Genomic DNA, 25,190 nt, shown 5'->3' with positions numbered 1-25,190 from the left:
CCTTCCCAGTAACCATAAATTGGTTTGAAATGTCTTTAAATTAGTTAATTTATACCATTCTATAGTGAAGTGCTTGATAAAATGCTTTAAAGACAAGAATCGGGTTGAAAACAAGGTAAGAAAAGGTCAACTGGCAAAATTAACAAAGCGTGATCGGAGATTTACAGTTAAACAAATTAAGAAAAATACATCTTTGAGTGATGGAAAGGTTTCTGCAGAATTGAATAAAACATTTTACGTTTAATTTTGACTTAAAATTATTCGCAATGCTCTCTGATTAGCTGGACTGAATGGGACTCTTCCCGCAGAAAATTTCTTGTTTGTGCGAAAAACAGACAGCTTACGCTTTCCGTCGTAAAATCAGTGATAAATAAGCTCAAAACGTTTTGAAACAACGTCTTACTCATAGATAAAAATAATTTCAGCATTTTAGGATAAATTGTTGTATAATTGTAAAGAAAAGAAAAAATGAAGGATTAAATCTTTAGAACTTAGTTGGATCAGTTAATCAGGACGGTGAAGGTGTTCTTGTGTGAGGGTGCATATCAGCATCAGGACTTGCAAGTTTGGAATTTTTTGATGAAATAATGAATCATGCTGTTCATTTAAATATTTTAAAAAGCAATTTTAAACAATTAGCCCAAAATTTGGTAATATGAAACAACTTTGTTTTTTTTTTTATCAAGATAACGAAAACAAGAAGTTCTGTCTGGAACTAGACGAGCCTACTTTCCCGTATACCCATACTACTTTCTAGTACCTGATCAATATTCTCAAAGTTAACTAAAATCGCAAATTTTTTCAAACATATTTTTTTTTAAATATATTAAGCTGATTTCTAGGAATAAAATATTCCTTACTTTTCTTTAAAAAAACGAACAAATAAAATAGCAGCACCTTTTAAACAAAGCAGCTAATACACTTCTTTCCATTAAAAAAAAGTCTTTAACAGCTTTCAAAACGAAAAAATAATAATAATAAGTTCATTAAAAGAAATACATCATATTTAAAAAAAAAATCGCTTCCTTTTCCCCTGTTGCCAAAAATAATTTTTTGAACGAATTAATGCACTTACCAAAATAAATAAAAACAATAAAATGTCATTGTCAAAAAAAAAAAAAAAAAAAAAATCGTCTGCGCATATCTTTAACATAAATGACTTCGAGTTTATTCGCAACTCCAACGAACTATAGGGGGCACTGCAGTCACTGTCTAATGGCCGACTTAAAAACTAAAACAAACGCATGTGGTAACGAAGAAAATGCTAAAAGTGTTGTGGTTTTTGTTGTTATGTATGATTTTTTCGCTTTATTCATTTGAAAAGATTTTTCAAAGTCTTTTGGTTATTCTGACCCATATAGAAAGAGATTAGAAACCAAAAAGTATTACGAAAGTAAACAATTAATGCAGAACACACAGTAAGTTGTTCTGAAGCAGCCATTTTCACGATTTTGAATTCGGAATTCATAAATTTTTGGTTCGCTTCGAACGGCATTTTCATTTTGTACCGTTTTTTCTATACATTAGTACATATTAAGTTCAGTTTCGTGACATTTCCGGCATTTGTTGACATTTTTGTCACATAGTGCACATACGTGGCAGACTGTCAAGAGTAACGTTTAACACTAGATAATTTATTTCTATGACTATATGATTGGATATCCAAAGAAATCATGCATTTAATTCATTCGTCAAGGAAATGATTTACCTGATATGCGAAATCTTGTCAATATACATTATTCTTTCACACAATTTTAAAACCATAACCCTATAAACAGATTTTTGGCGAGCTTTTATTTTTTATTGTTCAAATTCTTAACGTTCTTTCTGGATTTTTCAATCTGTTCTGCGATAAATATTTTCAAGAAAATTTATTTGCATACTGTCTATTTCAGTAGGATACTGTAGTAACAAAGGCTATTTAAATCATTTATGTGGAATTAGGTTAAGGAAAATTGTCCAGTCAATGTTGTTAAGTTCGTTTTTTTTTTTCATCGAATTGAAAAACTGATATTTATTCAAATTCACTCAGAACAAAATAAATAAAATGTGTACTCACAGTTTATATATGGTGGTAGTTTTCTTTTCAGTTGATTGACCATTATTTCGTTTTACTTATCGAATTCTGTAATCTTACTATCATTTTATTCCACTCATGATAAAAATTAAAAATGGTTTAACTAAAAACGCGAAATCTCGCCAAGGCTACTTTGCTCGCACAATACCAAAACTATAACCCTAAACAAATTTGGCGAAACCTTTCAGCTGAGAATAAAAGGAATAAAGTAAATTCTTTCTCGGTTAAACATTTTTCATTTAGTTCTACGATAATAAATTCAAGAAAATATTTTGCATACTGTCCATTCCAACTAAATGCTGCTGTAAAATATGATTAGTTAAATTAATTTAAGATTAAAAAAAACTCATATTCTTACAAATTCATACAAAACAATAAAAAATTTTACCTGGTATAACGTTATCCAATTTTGTGAATCCAGAGTTTTCTTGTTTAAGCTTCCACCATTTAATACTTTTTTGAAAGAAATAAGGAAAACTAACATTATTTTGAGAAGCTCGAGAATACTACTAAGGGACGAATTAATTTCTGTAGCCGAAAGCAAACTAAGACACATCGATTGCGTTAATAAATACTCAGAACAAACTGCCTGTGTTTACGTCAACAGACACACATGGAACGCAACGTGGCAATGTTTTAGTTCCATCGGCAGTTTTGTAAATCACCGCAAGATAGCGTATTCGAGCGCTGGAGTTCCGAGTTCACCGAAAACTGAATACCTAAATTAAAACTTTAGCGTGAAAATAGAAACAAGTCATATCAACAATAGTTATTTCACAGTTAAAACCACAGCAGCGGAGTCGGAGTCGGAATCAATCTCATTTTGGGATAAAAGAGTCGGAGTCGAGTATTCAAGAATCGGAGTCAGTCATTTGTCCTCCGTGTATAAATGTTTGCCAAAGCTACGAAGTCAGAGTCGAAGTCGGGGAGTCGGAAGTAGGGAGAAAAGGAGAGTTCTGCGCCAAGAGGCAGAGGGCCGGAGGGAACTCCGCCTCCCAACTCCTCTCACTCCCCCTCTCATTCCCCCTCTGACCTTGGGTTGATCTTCCTCCTGATAGCCGCCTCCCAGGGCCGCCGCGAGGACTCCTAGAAGGTTACGGGGTTTTTTCCCGCGTTTTTGAATATTTTCGCGCGTTTTTGGACTTTGTCGTTTTTTTTTTTTTTTGTAACCTTATACGAAGGTTTTCGCACGACCGCGTTTTCGCACGACCACGTTTTCGCGCGCACACGTTTTTGGACTTTGTCGTTTTTTAGGGAATGGCAACACTTTGTAGAAGATTAGGAGGTTTTTACTTTTAGGGAATGGAAACATTTGTTGTCATGACAACCGAAGTTTTCGTGTGGCAACACCTGTTGCTATGGTAATCAAAGTTTTAACTTTTCGATTTTTACATTTAAGAACGTTCGTTCCGCCATCTATCGGGACTTTGAATATTTTTTTCCGGACTTTGATTATTTCCATGAATTTCATTATTTTTATTTTTAGAGTGTCGGTAATCGAACACCCAAACTTTGAGTTAGCAAAAATGTATGCTAACCACTATGCTATATTTCCCATTACTCTTTCAGTCTTAATGTGAATCTGTACCGTGACAACGAATATTACAATTAAATTAATTTTAAAACCATCAATTAATTTACTCTTTAGTACTAATCATGGCACATCATTAACTAAATTTCAGCTCATAATTGAAACTATCATCATTATTATTATTATTTTTCATAATAACACAGTTTTTCACTTAAGTTAAGATTTATTTAAATACAACCCATTCGAGATTTTTGATTTATTTCAATGCTTTGTGGACATGAAATATATTTTAAACTTTGATTTTCTTTTTCATGCATTTCAAACTTTATCATTTTTTTTTACAACATTGATTCTTTGCATGAATTTCAAAACTTGCAATCAATTTACTCTTAGCATTAATTAACACTTATCATTAACAAATTTTCACGGAATTTTTTAAAATCATCTTAAATATGTTTTTTTCTTTTTTTTTTACTTTTATACAACAAAATATTTTTTCTAACTTGATAAATTTTCTTAACTATTTTTTTTTCTTTGTCAAATTTACAAAATAATTTTTCTAATTTGTAAAAATTTCGAAGAAATAATTTTCTTAACTAATTTTTTTTTTTAACTTTCATACAACAAAATATTTTTTCTAACTTGTTAAAATTTCGAAGAAATAATTTTCTTAACTATTTTTTTTTACTCGAAATTTTTTTTTTATTACGAATAAAAATGAAATCAAAATTTTTTTTTTACTTTCATACAACAAAATATTTTTTCTTACTTGTTAAATTTTCGAAGAAATAATTAACTTAAATATTCTTTCATACATTTTGAACTTTAACGTTTTTTCCTGTCATTTAGCACTTTGATTATTTTTTTTTTTTACTATTTTAGCGTTTTTTTTTTTCAATTATTTTCAGTCTTTAACTATTTTCTTACTGTTTCAAACATTTCAGACTTAGATTATTTTTTCATGATTTCGATTTTTTTAGTATATTTTAGAGTTTGATCATTTTCTCGCTTGTTTTTACTTTATCGCTTTTTTTCCAGACATTTTTAAACTTAGAAATTTTTCACAATTAGTGACAGGAATCGAACCCTCAAATTTTTCGAAACATTATCAAGTCTACAATTTTCATCCAACCATTTTAATTTAAAAACTTGCAATCAATTTACTCTTAGTCAGGGGCGCCGACTTGCAAAAATCATTGGGGGGGCTGGCCCAGTCATCACCGGGGGTTTAGGGGTTATGTAATCCCATGGAGGTCCCCCCCCCCCAAATAAAGGTCCATTGTTGTGCCTTGAAAATGCCAATTTACGTATTTTCTGGTGTGAATAATTTAAAAACAAACAGTATGTGGCATGGCGTTTTCAAAGTAAAACAATCCAAAAATTGGTATACAAATTTTTCTGGTTCAACTAGATCATGTCACTTGTCTTAGTAAGAGACATTTTTTTGTTCTATTTTATGGGGAGTCATGCAGTGCCGTAGCTAGGCATGGAATAGGTAAGGCGCTTGACTTGCATTGAAGGGCACTGCCAGAGACGCCGACTTAAAAAATATCGGGGGAAAGGGGGCATGCCGCAGGAAATTTTCTAAATTTGAGATGAAAAATAGTGAGTTTTAAAGTTTTTTTAAAATTATATAATCAACATTAGAACCTCGAAAACTCGACAAGCCCGACACATATTTTTTGGCTTCGAAAAACGGAAGAAATAAATACAAACACACACAGTATTTTTGTAAAAAGGAAATTTAATTTACGCATGCTTTTTAAGACCAGTTGTTTTTACATTAGTGATATCGGCTAACATATTCAAGTGTAAACGCAGTCTCTCAATGTCTAGGTCATTTTTGAAAAACTTGGTTGATTTTTCAAAATGTTCCCTTCTCTTTCACCTCTGTTTAATAAAAGCAAGCACTCTTGTTCAACTGCAATGACCTGTGTGCGTCCAGTTGATGTAAATCGCCCAATAATGCAAAATTGCACCATTTTACAAACCTCAATGTATATTGCCTTGTAGTACAGTCAACTCCCGTCTTACGCGAGGGATGCATTCCAAGACCTCTCGCGTAGGTCGAATTTTCGCGTTGTGGAAAAGGGTATGTAAATTTTTTTATAAACGTACCCAATTATTTTAGACACTTGTAAACACCCCCTCAAACTGTTAAAAACCATCTCTTAACTAACTGTACATTACTGTCTCTTACATAAAGAACTGAATGTTTACTTGTATTTAAAAAAAAAACGTTTTATTCAACATAAAATACTGCTACTATGTACAAAATCAATGATTAATGGGAAAGAAAGAAAAAATAAACCGGTATACGGTAGACACAGTATATAGTAAGAAAAGCAAATGCATCTTTAGTTGTACTGTACAGTCGATCAATTAATGATATTCGTACACAATACATGAGCAGTTTCCATTTTCATAAATTTTTGCAAGACACTAGTCGGTGAATTTTTGCGGATTTCCTTTTCTTGACTTGTAATTGTATGTACGGAAGAATCACTCATACCTAATTCTCGTGCTACCTTCAACGCATTTTTTAGTTGACCATCAGCTTTTCAACAAGCTCTAGCTTTTCTTTAATTGTCAAATTGTCATGAAACTTTCTCTTTTTATCTTCACAAACTTTAGATGAAACAGCGCTCTTAGGTGTCATTATATTTCATTAACTTTCGCATTTAAAATGAAAAGTGAACTTCTACTCTCAACGATGCTAAAAGGATAAAGATCCATTCATGAAAAAATTTTTTTTAGTAGCCAATAACAAAGCTGATACGAACACACCACGATTCCCTTCCGAGAATTTTCGTGTTGCGGTGAGGAATTCGCGTTAGGTCTGAATACTGGAGAAAAAATCGTGTTATAGCTATTTCGCATAAGTAGCGCGAGTCAAATATTTTCCTTTGGGATTTTGAAAGTGTGCGGTAAGCTGCCTTCATTGTTTTCATACTTCTTTGGTACACGTCGATTCCGAGGAAGGGAAGGATCATCATTTTGTGAAGGTTTTCTTTTAAACACGATTCCCAAAAGTATTCAAAACTATCACGCCTCCCATTTTATATACAAATCAAACTCTCATGTATATATTTTTCCAGATCAGCAACACTTAGGTGAGCGCGCCGCAGCGCTGCCCACCGGCAACAGACTTGACCCGTAAGTTCGCGCACTGGGACAAATTTTTACAGTACTCGCAGCACTATAACACTATCATCATCCGCACCACTCATTTTCAGTTAACCTGCTTACGCAACCGTAATAATTATTTGTTTTAACTCATTACTGAATATATTTTACAAGGTAAACTATCTTCAAACAAGGAAAATAAAAGATAAATTTATGAGTTTAGAAAGCATAATGTAACTTATGATTTTCTTGATTTATTGGGGGGGCTCTGCCCCCTCAAAAATATTTTTGAGGGGGCTCGGGCCCCCTCAAGCCCCATGGAGTCGGCGCCACTGCTCTTAGTAGTAACTAACACTTATCATTAACAAATTTTCACGGATTTAAAAAAAATCAACTTAATTAATTTTTTCCAGTAAGCAAATTTCGCACTCAATTTACATTTCATCACTACATATGCTTTTCAAGAGTTTCATTTAATTTATCACATTTTATTTAATCAACTCCAATAATTATTTTTTGATTAGTATTTAACTTAGTCATTTCATCGCATAGTATTTTACTTTATTATTTTTTTTTTCATACAAGCACTCTTGTTAGAATCAAACAAAATTTTCACGAAGTAGATTCACTTTGACTATTTCATTTTCCCAATAATATTTTATTTTAATTTACCATACTTTACTATTTTACTTACTGCGTTTTACTATTTATCATTCATTACAGCTTTTCCAAAATATTACTTTACAACCAACTAATTTCATTAACAGAATTTTCATAACAATTTATAAATTTCAGTTTTATTTAATTATTTTTACCTACGGCAAAATAAAACACATCACATAAAAATGTTAAACATCAATGAAGAACCCAAGAAATGTTAAAATTATAAGTCGAGTATCAAAACCTTATGTCAGCAAATTTTAAAAATAGACTTACCGAAAAATAACTTCTACTGAAATTCATCTCAAAACTTGGAATCAATTTACTCTTAGCATTAATAAACACTTATCATTAAGAAATTTTCATGGATTTTAAAAATCCACTTATTTAATTTTTTTCCAGTAAGCAAATTTCGCACTCAAGTTACATTTTATCACTACATATGCTTTTCAAGAGTTTTATTGAATTTATCACATTTTATTTAATTATTTTTTGTATAGTATTAAACTTAGTCATTTTATCGCTTAGTATTTAACTTAATCATTTTCTTGCTTGTTTTTACTTTATCGTTTTTTTTCCCGTTATTTTTAAACTTAGAAATTTTTCACAATTAGTAACAGGAATCGAACCCACAAATTTTTCGAAACATTATCAGGTCTACAATTTTCATCCAACTAATTTAATTTAAAAACTTGCAATCAATTTACTCTTAGTAGTAATTAACACTTATCATTAACAAATTTTCACGATTTTAAAAAAATCAACTTATTTAATTTTTTTCCAGTAAGCAAATTTCGCACTCAAGTTACATTTCATCACTTTATATGCTTTTCAAGAGTTTCATTTAATTTATCACATTTTATTTAATCAACTCTATTAATTATTTTTGATTAGTATTTAACTTAGTCATTTTATCGCATAGTGTTTTTCTTTATTTTTTTTTTTTTTTCATACAAGCACTCTTGTTAGAATAAAACAAAATTTTCAACCTTCATGAATTAGAATCACTTTGACTATTTCATTTTCCCAATAATATTTTACTTTAACAACTAATTTCTTTAACAAAATCGGTGTCATTTATTTTAGTCTTTATCCTTTTCGAACGATACATTCAAATGGACAGCTATACGTTAAATTAAGAAACTTAATCTAAAATTTGACAAATTAAGTTATAGCTAAATACTGATTAAAATTAAGTACAAAAGACTAACCTTTTTGGGGTGAAATCCCTCAAGTACCAGCTAGATTTTAATTCGTAGTTTCGAATTAATTTCTTTTTCATTTCAAACTTATTAAAAAAAAATTCCAGCTTGTAAGAATATTTCTTTCAAAAACAGATTTTTGATTCAAAACAGTATTTTTTCAAACTTGTAATATTTTTCTACTTAGAAAATGAAATCAAAAATTTTTGTTTTCTTTAATCATATAAAATGTTTTTAAGAAATAATTTCTCAAACTTGTAATATTTTTCCACTAATTAAAAAAAATCAATTTTTTTTCAATCATATAAAAATAAATTTTTAATCTTACAACAATAAATTTTTCCGCAAAAATATTTTTTTTTTCAAAACAAAATAATAATAATAATAATATTTTTGTAACATATTATTTTTTTTCTTTTCAATCTTTTTTTTTTCGCAAAACTATTTTTTTTTCAAAAATTTTCAAACTTACAAAATAAAAATTTTTCAACTGAATCTTCAAACGAAATGATTTAATTAAATTTAAAACTCAACATCACTTTACTCTTAGTATTAATAACCAATAGCACTTAACCATTTACTCTTTGCACTCTAAGTATTAATTAACACACACGCATTACAAATAATAATAATAATGTTTAAGATACTTACAAATCATCCACTCAAGCTTTCAAATATCCATCTAGCATGTTATTGTTCATTCGTGTGAGGGAACTTGTAATAAAACTTTACTCATCAACCGAAATTATAAGCGAAAATATCACATTTTTAGCACTTAATATAATCCTACAATTAACAAATTGGTTTTAACTTTGAATTTAAGAAAAATAAAAACTATTACACACTTAGTAACATATCAATCGATGTATATTATTTCATGACAAATCACAAATAGGTGAGGATCTTTTATCGATCATGTGACCAACTAAGTTAAGAAAGAGCGTTCTTATCTCATATGAGAATTTATAAGTCTTTAATATTTCTCTTTAATGTAAGTGTATTGATACGTACGAGTTTGTGTATGTGAATATAACTGTGTATTGTTTTCAAACCATTGACATGTTTAGCTTGACATGTTTAAGCTTTACGGTTCTAATTTTGACTTTCCACTTAGCATTAGTCGAAGTCCTTCGCATGTATTAAACTATAGAAATATCACAAAAATTATATTTTCATTCAGTCTTAATTACAAAACCATACAATAAGATGAAGACAACACCGATAGTATAAAGATTACTTACAAGAAAGTGCATATAAAAAATATATGTAAGAGTGATTTCAAAGTATAATCCATCAACCATATTCAACAACTCAATAAAAACACAAGTCTCTTTTAAAATGATAAACACAATTTATTCACACACACAGTAAAAGACAATTAAATAAATTTACATCTTTAAGTAAAACTCTTCAAAACTTTCAAGCATATTTTTAACATCGATTGCATCAAATAAATCAGACACATGACATTTTAAACATGGACTATCAACATTCAAAGTAACGAAGTCACGAGTCAAGTTTTCCCAATTAACATTAAAAAGAGCCTGTTCGAAAAAAGTGTCGAACTTTCGACCCCTTGTTAATGATTCACATTCATGCACTCTCATGTAAAAAATGAACCTATTTTTACAATCCACACATTCTTTTTTAGAAAGGTAGTTTATGTTGCATATGAGCTCATCAAATAGTCACTTACGTAGAGAATCAGCCAGTTTACCAACTTCTTGTGATGTATATGTGCTGATTTTATCACATCGACAATCACAGGGATATTTTTTCTCAATTTCCGAAAGGATGTACTCTTTTAGAGTATAAGTCATAAGTTTGTCTTTGACACTACGTGAGATACAAGGGGACGCGTAACACAATTTGTCAATCTGGCTTTCCAAAAGTAGAACTCGATCAGGCATCAACTGGAACACTTCTTGTTTCAGTTTGAACAATCTTTGCACACTAACACAGATGTTACCATTCGCACTCGACTCTCCTTTTTAGCCTACTTTCCCAGTAAAAATCAGAGAAAAAAGAAAAAAGCATGAAAGAAGGCTTAATACATCTTAAAAATATCCCGAAAAACAAAAAAAAAATCAAAAATAAATAAAATAGTTAGATAAATATTGAAAAATTAAAAATTGGAAAGTAGGGTATTGTGATGGGGAAAAATGTCTGTCGGTCTGTCTGTCTGTCGGTCTGTCTGTCTGTCCCCCCATAATAACCTTTGAATGAGTAGTCCGATTCGAATAAATTTTTTTTTGTTAGAAAGATCTCGGTGAGGACATCTCATTCCCATAATTCATTTTTTGATTTGAACAAGTTTTCGTTCAATTTCGAACAGTTCAAATCTCTTAACATTAGCGCCTAAGGGGAAACTGAAAGTCAATATAGATTCCGAACTTAAAGGCGGATTTACTTCAAACAAACTTTGTTGGAAATAGCTCTTGACGACCTACTCCCGACTCCGACTCCGAGAATTTAGGGGCACCTGACACCGACTCTGACTCCTGTTCCCGACAATTAATCGGACTCCGACTCCCCGACTTCGACTCTGACTTCGTAGCTTTGGCAAACATTTATACACGGAGGACAAATGACTGACTCCGATTCTTGGATATTCGACTCCGACTCTTTTATCCCAAAATGAGATTGACTCCGACTCCGACTCCGCTGCTGTGGTTTTAACTGTGAAATAATTATTGTTGATATGATTTGTTTTTATTTTCACGCTAAAGTTTTAATTTAGGTATTTAGTTTTCGGTGAATAAACTCAAAAAATATGCGCAGGCGATTTTTTTTTTTTTTTTTTTTTTTTTGCCAATGAAAATTATTTCTTTAAGTTGACATTTTATTGTTTTTTTTTTCATTTTGGTAAGTGCATTAATTCGTTTAAAAAATTATTTTTGGCAACAGGGGAAAAAGAAACGATTTTTTTTTTATATGATGTATTTATTTTAATGAACTTATTATTATTATTTTTTCGTTTTGAAAGCTGTTAAAAAATTTTTTTAATGGAAAGATGGTGTATTAGCTGCTTTGTTTAAAAGGTGCTGCTATTTTATTTGTTCGTTTTTTTGAAGAAAAGTAAGGAATATTTTATTCCTAGAAATCAGCTTAAAATATTAAAAAATATATGTTTGAAAAAATTTGCGATTTTAGCTATTTTTGAGAATATTGATCAGGTACTAGAAAGTAGTATGGGTATACGGGAAAGTAGGCTCGTCTAGTTCTAGACGGAACTTCTTGTTTATAACAAAAGCGAAATCAAGGTCTTCGATTAATTTTTGATTTATTTTTTTACGTAGGCTTGAAATAAGTGATCTCCACACATCTGGTTCTAATTAAATACCATCCTTAGTTGGTCGAAGAATACCATCTTTCCCACACGTATATCTTCTAATATGCACGCGTGTACGTTTCCGAAAAGTATTCACCTAAAGTGAAAATACAATCACCCAAGTGTATCATATCATCAGGCTGTGGAGAAGCCTCAATGTTCATTTTCATGTTCGTTGCATCCCATCTGTTCATCTTCAGGCTTCAAAGTTTCAGAATGATTTTCACCAGCGTTAGTCATTCTTAACTCTCATAGGATTAGGACGTTTTCGCATCTCGCGCATGACATGGTCAATCACGTGTAATTGATCATGTCAATTTGCATGAGATGCGAAAACGTCATCGGCATTCGATGTGATGTGAAAACCTGCTACCATCTTAAAATTACTCGTAGTAGGTCAGGATGAAGTTGGAAGTCAAAGTGTTGGAATTTTCTAAAAATCTGAATACTGTGGAAAACAACTCAACTCTGCTCAAAAGTTCGTGTGATATTCTATGACGTCAGTAGCAAGAGACTTATGTACACTTCTAATTGGTTAAAGTGAATATTCATTGGTTTATAGTGGATGTTTGGAGAATCATATTCAGAGTGATTCTGAGCTTTGAAAGACGTCGTGAAATTTTATTCTATGTACTTAGGATTTTTCTTCACCCGCTAGTGTTAAAACCTAGTTTGATTTATTTTTTAAGTTCACAGGAAGTTGTTTTAGTATTGTGAATCCTAATCCTATGAGAGTTAAGAATGACTAACGCTGGTGAAAATCATTCTGAAACTTTGAAGCCTGAAGATGAACAGATGGGATGCAACGAACATGAAAATGAACATTGAGGCTTCTCCACAGCCTGATGATATGATACACTTGGGTGATTGTATTTTCACTTTAGGTGAATACATTTCGGAAACGTACACGCGTGCATATTAGAAGATATACGTGTGGGAAAGATGGTATTCTTCGACCAACTAAGGATGGTATTTCCTTAGAACCAGATGTGTGGAGATCACTTATTTCAAGCCTACGTAAAAATATAAATCAAAAATTAATCGAAGACCTTGATTTCGCTTTTGTTATAAAAAAGGAGAGTCGAGTGCGAATGGTAACATCTGTGTTAGTGTGCAAAGATTGTTCAAACTGAAACGAGAAGTGTTCCAGTTGATGCCTGATAGAGTTCTACTTTTGGAAAGCCAGATTGACAAATTGTGTTACGCGTCCCCTTGTATCTCACGTAGTGTCAAAGACAAACTTATGACTTATTCTCTAAAAGAGTACATCCTTTCGGAAATTGAGAAAAAATATCCCTGTGATTGTCGATGTGATAAAATCAGCACATATACATCACAAGAAGTTGGTAAACTGGCTGATTCTCTACGTAAGTGACTATTTGATGAGCTCATATGCAACATAAACTACCTTTCTAAAAAAGAATGTGTGGATTGTAAAAATGGGTTCATTTTTTACATGAGAGTGCATGAATGTGAATCATTAACAAGGGGTCGAAAGTTCGACACTTTTTTCGAACAGGCTCTTTTTAATGTTAATTGGGAAAACTTGACTCGTGACTTCGTTACTTTGAATGTTGATAGTCCATGTTTAAAATGTCATGTGTCTGATTTATTTGATGCAATCGATGTTAAAAATATGCTTGAAAGTTTTGAAGAGTTTTACTTAAAGATGTAAGTTTATTTAATTGTCTTTTACTGTGTGTGTGAATAAATTGTGTTTATCATTTTAAAAGAGACTTGTGTTTTTATTGAGTTGTTGAATATGGTTGATGGATTATACTTTGAAATCACTCTTACATATATTTTTTATATGCACTTTCTTGTAAGTAATCTTTATACTATCGGTGTTGTCTTCATCTTATTGTATGGTTTTGTAATTAAAACTGAATGAAAATATAATTTTTGTGATATTTCTATAGTTTAATACATGCGAAGGACTTCGACTAATGCTAAGTGGAAAGTCAAAATTAGAACCGTAAAGCTTAAACATGTCAAGCTAAACATGTCAATGGTTTGAAAACAATACACAGTTATATTCACATACACAAACTCGTACGTATCAATACACTTACATTAAAGAGAAATATTAAAGACTTATAAATTCTCATATGAGATAAGAACGCTCTTTCTTAACTTAGTTGGTCACATGATCGATAAAAGATCCTCACCTATTTATGATTTGTCATGAAATAATATACATCGATAGATATGTTACTAAGTGTGTAATAGTTTTTATTTTTCTTAAATTCAAAGTTAAAACCAATTTGTTAATTGTAGGATTATATTAAGTGCTAAAAATGTGATATTTTCGCTTATAATTTCGGTTGATGAGTAAAGTTTTATTACAAGTTCCCTCACACGAATGAACAATAACATGCTAGATGGATATTTGAAAGCTTGAGTGGATGATTTGTAAGTATCTTAAACATTATTATTATTATTTGTAATGCGTGTGTGTTAATTAATACTTAGAGTGCAAAGAGTAAATGGTTAAGTGCTATTGGTTATTAATACTAAGAGTAAAGTGATGTTGAGTTTTAAATTTAATTAAATCATTTCGTTTGAAGATTCAGTTCAAAAATTTTTATTTTGTAAGTTTGAAAATTTTTGAAAAAAAAAATAGTTTTGCGAAAAAAAAGATTGAAAAGAAAAAAAATAATATGTTACAAAAATATTATTATTATTATTATTTTGGTTTGAAAAAAAAATATTTTTGCGGAAAAATTTATTGTTGTAAGATTAAAAATTTATTTTTATATGATTGAAAAAAAAATTGATTTTTTTTTAATTAGTGGAAAAATATTACAAGTTTGAGAAATTATTTCTTAAAAACATTTTATATGATTAAAGAAAACAAAAATTTTTGATTTCATTTTCCAAGTAGAAAAATATTACAAGTTTGAAAAAATACTGTTTTGAATCAAAAATCTGTTTTTGAAAGAAATATTCTTACAAGCTGGAAATTTTTTTTATAAGTTTGAAATGAAAAAGAAATTAATTCGAAACTACGAATTAAAATCTAAAATTTTGTTTGGAAAACCTGACATCAGGCTATTTTCGATCTATGTGCTTGATATTTGAGAAACGTGAACTAATTTTAATTGGCCAGAAACAGTGACATCACTTGAAAGACGTAGGCTAGGGGGTGAATAATACTCGCACGTGGGGTTTGTTATCTGTTATCGGTAAAGGGGTAGATAACAATATTGATAAAGTCATTTCCTCAATTCGCATCGGTGTGTGTGGACGATGCGAAGTTCTTTGGGATTACGGTAGTTTTTTTTCAACAGCCGCGTTGATTTGCGATTTCACGGCATGCCTTCTGCAAATCGACGATGGGAAAACAGCCGTATGCAGCGATTTCAAATAAAACATGCGTGTAGTTGTAATTTGTGAGATTGAGTTATAATTAACAATCCACTTATTACAATTTCATTTATTGTTTTTAAATAACTTCGCGATAGCTGGTACTTGAGGGTTTTCACCCCAAAAAGGTTAGTCTTTTGTACTTAATTTTAGTCAGTATTTAGCTATAACTTAATTTGTCAAATTTTAGATTAAGTTTCTTAATTTAACGTATAGCTGTCCATTTGAATGTATCGTTCGAAAAGGATAAAGACTAAAATAAATGATATCGATTTTGTTAAAGAAATTAGTTGTTAAAGTAAAATATTATTGGGAAAATGAAATAGTCAGAGTGATTCTAATTCATGAAGGTTGAAAATTTTGTTTTATTCTAACAAGAGTGCTTATATGAAAAAAATAATAATAAAGTAAAACACTATGCGATAAAATGACTAAGTTAAATACTAATCAAAAAATAATTAATAGAGTTGATTAAATAAAATGTGATAAATTAAATGAAACTCTTGAAAAGCATATAAAGTGATGAAATGTAACTTGAGTGCGAAATTTGCTTACTGGAAAAAAATTAAATAAGTTGATTTTTTTAAAATCGTGAAAATTTGTTAATGATAAGTGTTAATTACTACTAAGAGTAAATTGATTGCAAGTTTTTAAATTAAATTAGTTGGATGAAAATTGTAGACCTGATAATGTTTCGAAAAATTTGTGGGTTCGATTCCTGTTACTAATTGTGAAAAATTTCTAAGTTTAAAAATAACGGGAAAAAAAAACGATAAAGTAAAAACAAGCAAGAAAATGATTAAGTTAAACACTAAGCGATAAAATGACTAAGTTTAATACTAATCAAAAAATAATTAAATAAAATGTGATAAATTCAATAAAACTCTTGAAAAGCATATGTAGTGATAAAATGTAACTTGAGTGCGAAATTTGCTTACTGGAAAGATATTAAATAAGTGCATTTTTAAAATCCATGAAAATTTCTTAATGATAAGTGTTTATTAATGCTAAGAGTAAATTGATTCCAAGTTTTGAAATGAATTTCAGTAGAAGTTATTTTTCGGTAAGTCTATTTTTAAAATTTGCTGACAAAGGGTTTTGATACTCGACTTATAATTTTAACATTTCTTGGGTTCTTCATTGATGTTTAACATTTTTATGTGATGTGTTTTATTTTACCGTAGGTAAAAATAATTAAATAAAACTGAAATTTATAAATTGTAATGAAAATTCTGTTAATGAAATTAGTTGGTTGTAAAGTAATATTTTGGAAAAGCTGTAATGAATGATAAATAGTAAAACGCAGTAAATAAAATAGTAAAGTATGGTAAATTAAAATAAAATATTATTGGGAAAATGAAATAGTCAAAGTGAATCTACTTCGTGAAAATTTTGTTTTATTCTAACAAGAGTGCTTGTATGAAAAAAAAATAATAATAAAGTAAAATACTATGCGATGAAATGACTAAGTTAAATACTAATCAAAAAATAATTATTGGAGTTGATTAAATAAAATGTGATAAATTAAATGAAACTCTTGAAAAGCATATGTAGTGATGAAATGTAACTTGAGTGCGAAATTTGCTTACTGGAAAAAATTAATTAAGTTGATTTTTTTTAAATCCGTGAAAATTTGTTAATGATAAGTGTTAGTTACTGCTAAGAGTAAATTGATTGCAAGTTTTTAAATTAAAATGGTTGGATGAAAATTGTAGACTTGATAATGTTTCGAAAAATTTGAGGGTTCGATTCCTGTCACTAATTGTGAAAAATTTCTAAGTTTAAAAATGTCTGGAAAAAAAGCGATAAAGTAAAAACAAGCGAGAAAATGATCAAACTCTAAAATATACAAAAAAAATCGAAATCATGAAAAAATAATCTAATTCTGAAATGTTTGAAACAGTAAGAAAATAGTTAAAGACTGAAAATAATTGAAAAAAACGCTAAAATAGTAAAAAAAAATAATCAAAGTGCTAAATGACAGGAAAAAACGTTAAAGTCCAAAATGTATGAAAGAATATTTAAGTTAATTATTTCTTCGAAAGTTTAACAAGTAAGAAAAAATATTTTGTTGTATGAAAGTAAAAAAAAAAAAAATTTGATTTCATTTTTATTCGTAATTAAAAAAAAATTACGAGTAAAAAAAAATAGTTAAGAAAATTATTTCTTCGAAATTTTAACAAGTTAGAAAAAATAATTTGTTGTATGAAAGTTTAAAAAAAAAATTAGTTAAGAAAATTATTTCTTCGAAATTTTTACAAGTTAGAAAAATTATTATGTAAATTTGACTAAGAAAAAAAAATAGTTAAGAAAATTTAACAAGTTAGAAAAAATATTTTGTTGTATAAAAGTAAAAAAAAAAAAATGAAAAAAACATATTTAAGATGATTTTAAAAAATTCCGTGAAAATTTGTTAATGATAAGTGTTAATTAATGCTAAGAGTAAATTGATTGCAAGTTTTGAAATTCATTCATTCGCTTCTACTCTCTGAATAGAATAGAATTTTATTTAAAAAATGCGTTCCAGGAAAAGCAAACAAAAAACAGAACCCTACTAGCAAAATTTCTTGCATCAACCTGGACAGATCTTGGTATTACTGACGGCGTCAATATTGACGTGTTTCATACTGCATAAAACTTGCATAAAGATTAAAAAGCAATATTACAATAACAACACGTATGCAACATTGCATTCATCTTAAAATATCAATATTGGTATTACCTTACACTAACATTGCATAAGTGTTGACGCCGTCAAGATGATATTGATTTCATGCTGTCGCCGTCAAGGTAATTAGTACACAATAGAACAGGTGGACCTTCGTTGATACTTGCGCATGCGCACAGTTCTTTCTACCCAGCGTCCCTCACATTGTTAGCACATCTTCCTCCTTCGACCTTCGATTCAGTCGGTTCAGAGGAGCTGCACGTGGCGTTGCCTTCTTTGGGCTTCGTAAAGTTGGTTGCTTAGTTATTAGTGTGGAATAGTCATAGGCGGATTTACGGGGGTGCCAGGGGGTGCGCCGCACCCCCAACAATTTTGGTTGGATTTTCAAAGAAAATTTAAATGAAATATATTTTTATCAGGAGAAAATATATATTTCTCTTCAGGAATTTAGTAAAACAACTTATATTTTCTACAGCTAAATGCAAGTTAATTTACTTGAAAGCAAACTCAAAAATACAATAATAGGCAGCTTATTGTGTGACTTGGTCACCACTCATCGCCAGTGAGAGAGAAATTGTGCTACACGAATTAAAAAGAAGTATTTTTCCATTAAAAAAGAAAGAAGATAAATAATTACATAAATCAAATAAAAACCTTCCTTTAATTATTTTTCAGTACTTTATTATATAATAATTTTATATTCTGCAATTTGGTATTTATTGGTATAACATTACAATTTTCTGTTTCTTTGAAAAAACCATGACTAATAAAGTCAAAAATTATGGCTATTGTGATGTACTTCTTCAATGACGATATAAAGTCCTTACACATCATTCCAGTAAACAGTACAATAAAATCACTGAAATCAACTAAAAACCAACATTTCCACTGTAAAATTTCAAAATTTTCCGACAGGGGCGGGGCATTGCTATCCCTGAGTTCCGCTACTAAAATTAGTTGCTTTTGTATGAATAATAGTCTCCAAAATAGTTACCAGATACAGAAAATAATTTCTAAAATAGTCTCCTATTTTAAAATAAAAAAGCAGTTGTATCATTTTAATGCCATGAAATGGGACAGACCTACGTGGGGTAAATTTTCTCCTAAACAAACTTTAAAAAAGAAAACTTCAAAAAATATTTTCCAAATTTTATCCCAACTCTGAATAAACACAAAGAGAAACCATCACTGACACATTCTAGTATATTTTTCTCACTGTCTGACTGTTAATATTAAAGAAAATAGTAAAAGACTGACTGTATAAAAAGAGCTCCAAGCATCACATTCATACTTCCGATCGAAAGAAAATTAGCTCTCGTCAAAAAAAAAATGAATGTATAGTAGGAATAAAAGAAATTAAGAACCAAAAAAACAGTTGAAAAAAGGAGTAGTTGAGAAAACAGAATTCGCGATTGCAAAAACTAATCCTTTACAAAAATGGCACTCACAAAAACGATACCGCTACGAAAATTGCGATCTTTTACGATCGCGTCGAAACTTTACGAAACCTTTTTTTTTTATACAAAAATATAAATATCACATTTTTTTCTGGTCGTGAATGTTTTATTGCATTTCATTTTTCCACTTTTTAAAACGATTGTTTTCAAAAATTAAACGCTGTAAAACTTTTCCTTTTTTTTCCGTGGTAACTAGGGGGTAAACTTAAAAGCGATTTTTTATTTATTTTTTTTTAACCAATTTTTTTTTCTAGGAGAAAAAGAAGCTTTTTTACGAATTTTAGTTACACTTACTAAAATACTCGCTGTATTTTACAACTGATTGCAAAATACTCGCTTTTGTCATAAAACTAGTCGCCTTTGTCGTCAAAATAGCAGCTTTAGTCGCCATTTGCAGTGCTGTATCCCTCCCCCCATTCCCTGTATTGCAATGGCGTAGCTACAGTTTCTGTCGCCCGGGGCGGTTCCTCTATTTGCCACCTTTTCATTAAAACATACCTAATACATTAAAGCATTGAAAATTATCGCTCAAAATATAAAACTTCATTTAAGGTAGCAAAGGGAAACTAATTTAATCCGTATTCTTCCTACAAAAATAAAGGGGGCGGGGTCATGCACCTATCTCGGAGAAATATCTGAATTTACATCAAAAATTGCAGTAAAAGTAACTTTTGGGGAATGGGGTTCTCTACCGAATCTTTATTAAAACTGAAGTCAGTTTAAGCCTGTGGGGACGATAGAGAGTCAGCTTTTATTCCGTAACAAAGTTCCAATAATTTGTTTTCCCTGCATTAATTCAGACTGGCAAGGAAACAACTTTTACAGAAACATATTTGATATTTATATACATAAACAGATGTTATATTTCAGAAATATATTTGATATTACATTTTCGAAATATTTTCCGAAATTTAAATTTTAAAAATTCTGTTTAAGTGTTGAATCACAATTTAAGGACATTAAGTGAATGAGGAAGGTTCAAGGTCTCACTACGGAAATATTTCAACTTTGAACACTGAAATGACCGTTCAGTCATACCAAAACCTTACATTTCAAAGTTTTTTTTTTTTCTCCCCTTTGACTCCAGAATTAGATTTGAAGTATGATTCCCTTATTTGATTTTTTTTCACACAAAAAGTGCTGAATCGCCGCCCCGAAAAGTACGTCGCCCCGGGCGGACCACCCTCTCCACACCTCCCTAGCTACGCCACTGCGATATTGTTGCACCCCCAGAATTCACAGCCTAAATCCGCCTGTGGGAATGGTATGTTTTAGCAATAACTTATGAATGACTGATAACTGCATTTGTTTATTAATATAGTACTAAACAAGTCATACCGCAGACAATGTGTGATCAATGTTAGAAATGGCCGAAAATAACTTTTTTCGTCCCTAGACTTTGAAACAAAGGCCATGAAGCCCAGAATGTCGTATTATCACTTCAATCTCACGAGTAAGATTAATTTTATTCAATGGTTATCTATGTTATTCTTTAAGATAAATTCATATGTTTTGTCCATGGGATATTTTTAATGCTGACATCCATTTAGAAATGTACTTTAATTTATTTATTGATTTATTTATTATTTTGCTATTTTTACTCTTAAATGTGCTATAAAAACTTTCGCAATTATTCCTAACTAGGCATTTTATGTCTTTATAATACAATTAGAAGCATAAATTTAAAAAATAAGTCAAGTATTACGTAAAACGAAGAAACTTTCATTTTTTAAATTAAATTGCGAGTACTATTAATACCTTTATATGAATTTCCGATCAGATGTCAGCTTTAAGAAAATATTCTTATGCTAGAAAACTATCTTGAAGAATAACAGAAATAATTAAAGAATGAAATTTAGTTCTCGAGTTCAAAGTGAAAAAAATACAAATAAATAAATAGATAAAACACCTTGAAAACGTGCTGATTTCATACTGTCATGTCAATGTATCCTGACATTTTCCTGTCATATCAATTCGTATGCAATATTACAAAAGAATGATCATCTTGCCTAGACCGTGATTTTATGCTGTCATGACATCTTGATATTATCCTGTCATATCAATACGTATGCAAGATTACAAAAGCAAGATCATCTTGCCTAGACCTTGATTTCATGCTGTCATGACAACATCTTGATATTATCCTGTCATATCAATACGTATGCAATATTACAAAAGCAGCCTACCTTGATATTTTCCTGATATTATGCTGCATACACCTTGTCAGTCAATATTGTGGCAGTCTGCTGACAGCATAAATGGAGCAAGGGCGTATATAAGGGAGGGGCTGAGGGGGCCCGGGCCCCCTCCAAAATCTGGAAAAAAATTAAATAAAGGTAGTTAATTTTGGTTTTAGTTGCTCACAAATAATTTCTAAACTTCTACAAAAAAGAAAAAATAGTAATAATGAATAAACTATGATAGTGGTAATAATTGTAATACGTTAGGTCAGAGATTTCTAAACTGGGTGCCGCAGGAAGAGGTGAAGGGTGGCGCAAAGTGTCCTTGGTAACAATATACATAAAACTATACGAGGATGCCCGTGAGAAAATTTTAGTTCTTTAAAGGGTGCCGCGAATCGTTCCTAACGTTTAAACGACTCCAAAGATGACCTGAAATTGCGTTTTACCTTTCAAGGGAGGGTTCTCGAACTCCTCCTTTCCTAAAATTGCCTGATGTTAGGAAAAAAATCTGAGTAGATTTTTAAAATAACATTAAAATAAAAAAAAAAGTTCAAAAGATACTAACTATTGATCTGGTAATTACGTCCAACTACCGCTATTTCTTTCACCGGTCTCCGCCCCATTTTTTTTCCTTTTTCCCTATTGGTCTAAAAATAAGAAAGTCTTCAAAATGCTATACTTTAAAGAGCTTCTCAAACCTGATTTTCTGGGCTTCAATGTCGAAACATTTCTAACGGACAATTATCTAACGCCTTGCCTTCCGAAAGCATCGAAAATCGTTTAAGATTGCATTTATGGAGCTTCAATTTTGAAAAACGGCTGAACTCCTAAAGTTACGAAATATGGTCCACAGTGGCGCTTTTAAGATTTTAATTACGAAAAAATTATGATGGTCCAACTGCTCCCGTATGAAATCGAAAAAGGAAAAACTAAAATTTCGATTTTTTTTTAAGGTGGACACCATTTACATCCCTCCACCTAATATTATAGAATATCTCTTTAAAACTGCGATTTTTAGGACTTTTAATTTCAAAATAGATTTTGGGGAGAGACCCAGAACCTCCCTGCCCGTAACATCATCGAAGTTAGTCTGAAACTGCGTTTTTAGAACTTCAATTTCGAAAAATTGGGCAGAGGGGTGACGGATTTCGCTCTATTTAAAAAAAAAAAAATCCATCGGGGTCAACTTCAAAAAGGCCCGTTCTTTTCATTACACTAACGTCAACAAATATAGCTTATAATGGCGTTTTTAAGATTTCAATTTCTAAAAATTTCCGCAGAAGGCCTTCCGAATTTTTCCTCGTAGCATCACCAGAGACCGCCTAAAACTGCGTTCTTTGGACTACAATTCCAAAAAATTTCCGGGAAGAACCCCTCTTCCACCAACCAGAAGCGAGAACATTTTGAGTGCCCTCCTAAAACTATTTTTTGGTTGGGCCACTGGGTGACGGTATGAAGTCCCCTGTCGAAAAAAAAAATAAAAAGGTCAAGGCACTGTTGCTCCCCCCTTGCAAAAAAAGTGGCGGGGGGGGAGGGCAGACTAATCTTGGTTATATGAGCCCCCTCCAAAATAAAAACATATATACGCCACTGAAATGGAGTAACATAACAATATTGAGGCAGCAATAATGCAAGATGATTTTTCTTGCATGTCAACCTTTATGCAATACTGAGGCAAGATATTTTGCTTACTGGAAAGTCTCCTCCCCCCCACTCAGAGAAAAGTAATTCAATTAAAAATCGCATCACATTTTCCATGAAAGAAAAATCCCCCTCTATCAACATAGGAAAAAAAAATGCATACTTATTGCAATAATATATTTCAAGAGCAAAATCAAAGTCCCCCCCCCCCCCCCCGAAAAAATAAATAAATAAACATAAAGTTTAAAAAAATCTCCCAACGAAGAATTTTTGAAATTTTTGCTTGAAAGTTACTTTTTTAAAAACAAATTTAAAATTAAAGAAAAAACGCCTAGAAGTGCATGCCCCCAGGGATTAAAGAGAGGCAGTAAATGTCGAGTGTACGCCACGGAGAATCCTTGCATGAACGTGGTTCAAGAGGTCGTGGGTTCAATTCCCATCGGTGTTCTGGGTGTGATTTCCTCTCTTATAGCTGTTATTTTGTCTTGTGTTGTCTATTCTCCCAATAAAAATTTGAAAAATTGCGTTTTAAAATTCTGTTAGCGTAGAGCATTTGGTTAGAGATATGCTTGCTCCGCTTTCAGTTTTCTCCACGGTTTCCTCCTTACATCGTCCTCAAATTCCTGTCATATTATACACAACTCAACGTAACCATTTCCGAAGACGCAAAGGTGTCTGATGTGTTATTGTTACATGTTATCAATTCTTGCATAAATATATTTGAGGCTATTAAATACTTTGAACTTGTTAATAGAACTATAAAAAATCAATTCTTCTGTTCAGTTTCAAGAAAGTTAGATGTCTATTGTTTCTGTATGAATAAATTTCTGTGCAGGTAAGCCTTACAAATGGCCGAACTGGTATAATGTGTTCTACAATCTCGATTGATTAGTTCTATGGAGATCACTTTTGATGTTATAGTCGAGAATAGCCACTAGTATGCTGAGAGATATTTCTCGTGATTCTTTAAACATGTTTATTATTCTAATAAGCTTATATAATAATACTTTCAGATGCAAAGGTTTTACTAATCACTATTTGTTTTACTATTTATATGTATTGTTTATTTTTTAACATATTTTTAGATCGTCTCTTAATTATTTTTATGAGTCGTTTTTGAAATTTCATAATATAGTTCTTGTTTGCTATCGCTGCTGTTAGTTAAAATGTAATCATGTTTTTTGTTTTTTTTTCATGCTAAAAGTTCCGGTCTAATATTCGGTGTTATGCATTGTGAAGATTATTGTTTAATATTTGTTCCGTTTTAATGGCATTTATTTGTTGTTGTTTAAAGCTTCAAGATTAGAAAAAAGTTACTTAGTAATTGTACCATATTTTCATTGTACAATGTGCAAATATTCAACATTAAGCTGTAATTACTATGTAGCTCAATAATATTCAGTGGCGTGTCACCGAGAATTCTACAGCTAAGAGAGCTTCCAGCCTTTTAATCAATACCATACATTGATTAACATGTATTTATGTATGTTTATAAATATAGCCACGTAGTGCATAGATATATTTCAATGAGCACATATACATATCATCCAATTTTTGTTAATTTAATGTTTATATTGTTGATTCTCTTCAAAATCTTACGATAAATTAATAAAAAGATTCACCCCTGGCTTTCATAGATATGGGAAGTTAGGGTCCATTCGTCTGCTTTTCCATTTTTAATTTTTTTAAGAGACATACCGTGTACTCGGTAATTACACGGTACTCGGACAATTTGCTGAGTACTCCGTACTCTGCCAAATTTTGATTAGATACTCGGCTAATACTGAGTAGTTGTAAAAAATTGAATATTGTTCAAGACAGATTTTAACAATTGATTAAAAAGTGCAAGCGTATAATATACTACAATCATTTACAAATACAAATTTACTAGTCGAACTTAAAGTTTGAAAATAATGAAGTTTATTATGCTTAAATGGGGTAAATCTTT

At 30.7% G+C, this 25,190-nt stretch overlaps 1 protein-coding gene across 1 annotated transcript in view; it reads left to right on the top strand.

Moving 5' to 3' along the window:
- Nucleotides 1–23,906: 23,906 nt before the first annotated feature.
- Nucleotides 23,907–25,190, top strand: part of LOC129228379 (RNA-binding protein 25-like) — a 32,169-nt gene continuing 30,885 nt past the window's right edge. The window contains exon 1 of the mRNA XM_054863055.1: nt 23,907–24,077. The gene's annotated coding sequence lies outside the window, so the exon portion shown is untranslated. The remainder of the gene's footprint in view (nt 24,078–25,190) is intronic.

Source organism: Uloborus diversus, chromosome 8 (assembly GCF_026930045.1).
Source record: "Uloborus diversus isolate 005 chromosome 8, Udiv.v.3.1, whole genome shotgun sequence".
Classification (NCBI taxonomy): Eukaryota; Metazoa; Arthropoda; class Arachnida; order Araneae; family Uloboridae; genus Uloborus; species Uloborus diversus.
Note: the sequence above shows the minus strand (reverse complement) of the source record. Positions and strands in the feature narration are given on the sequence as shown.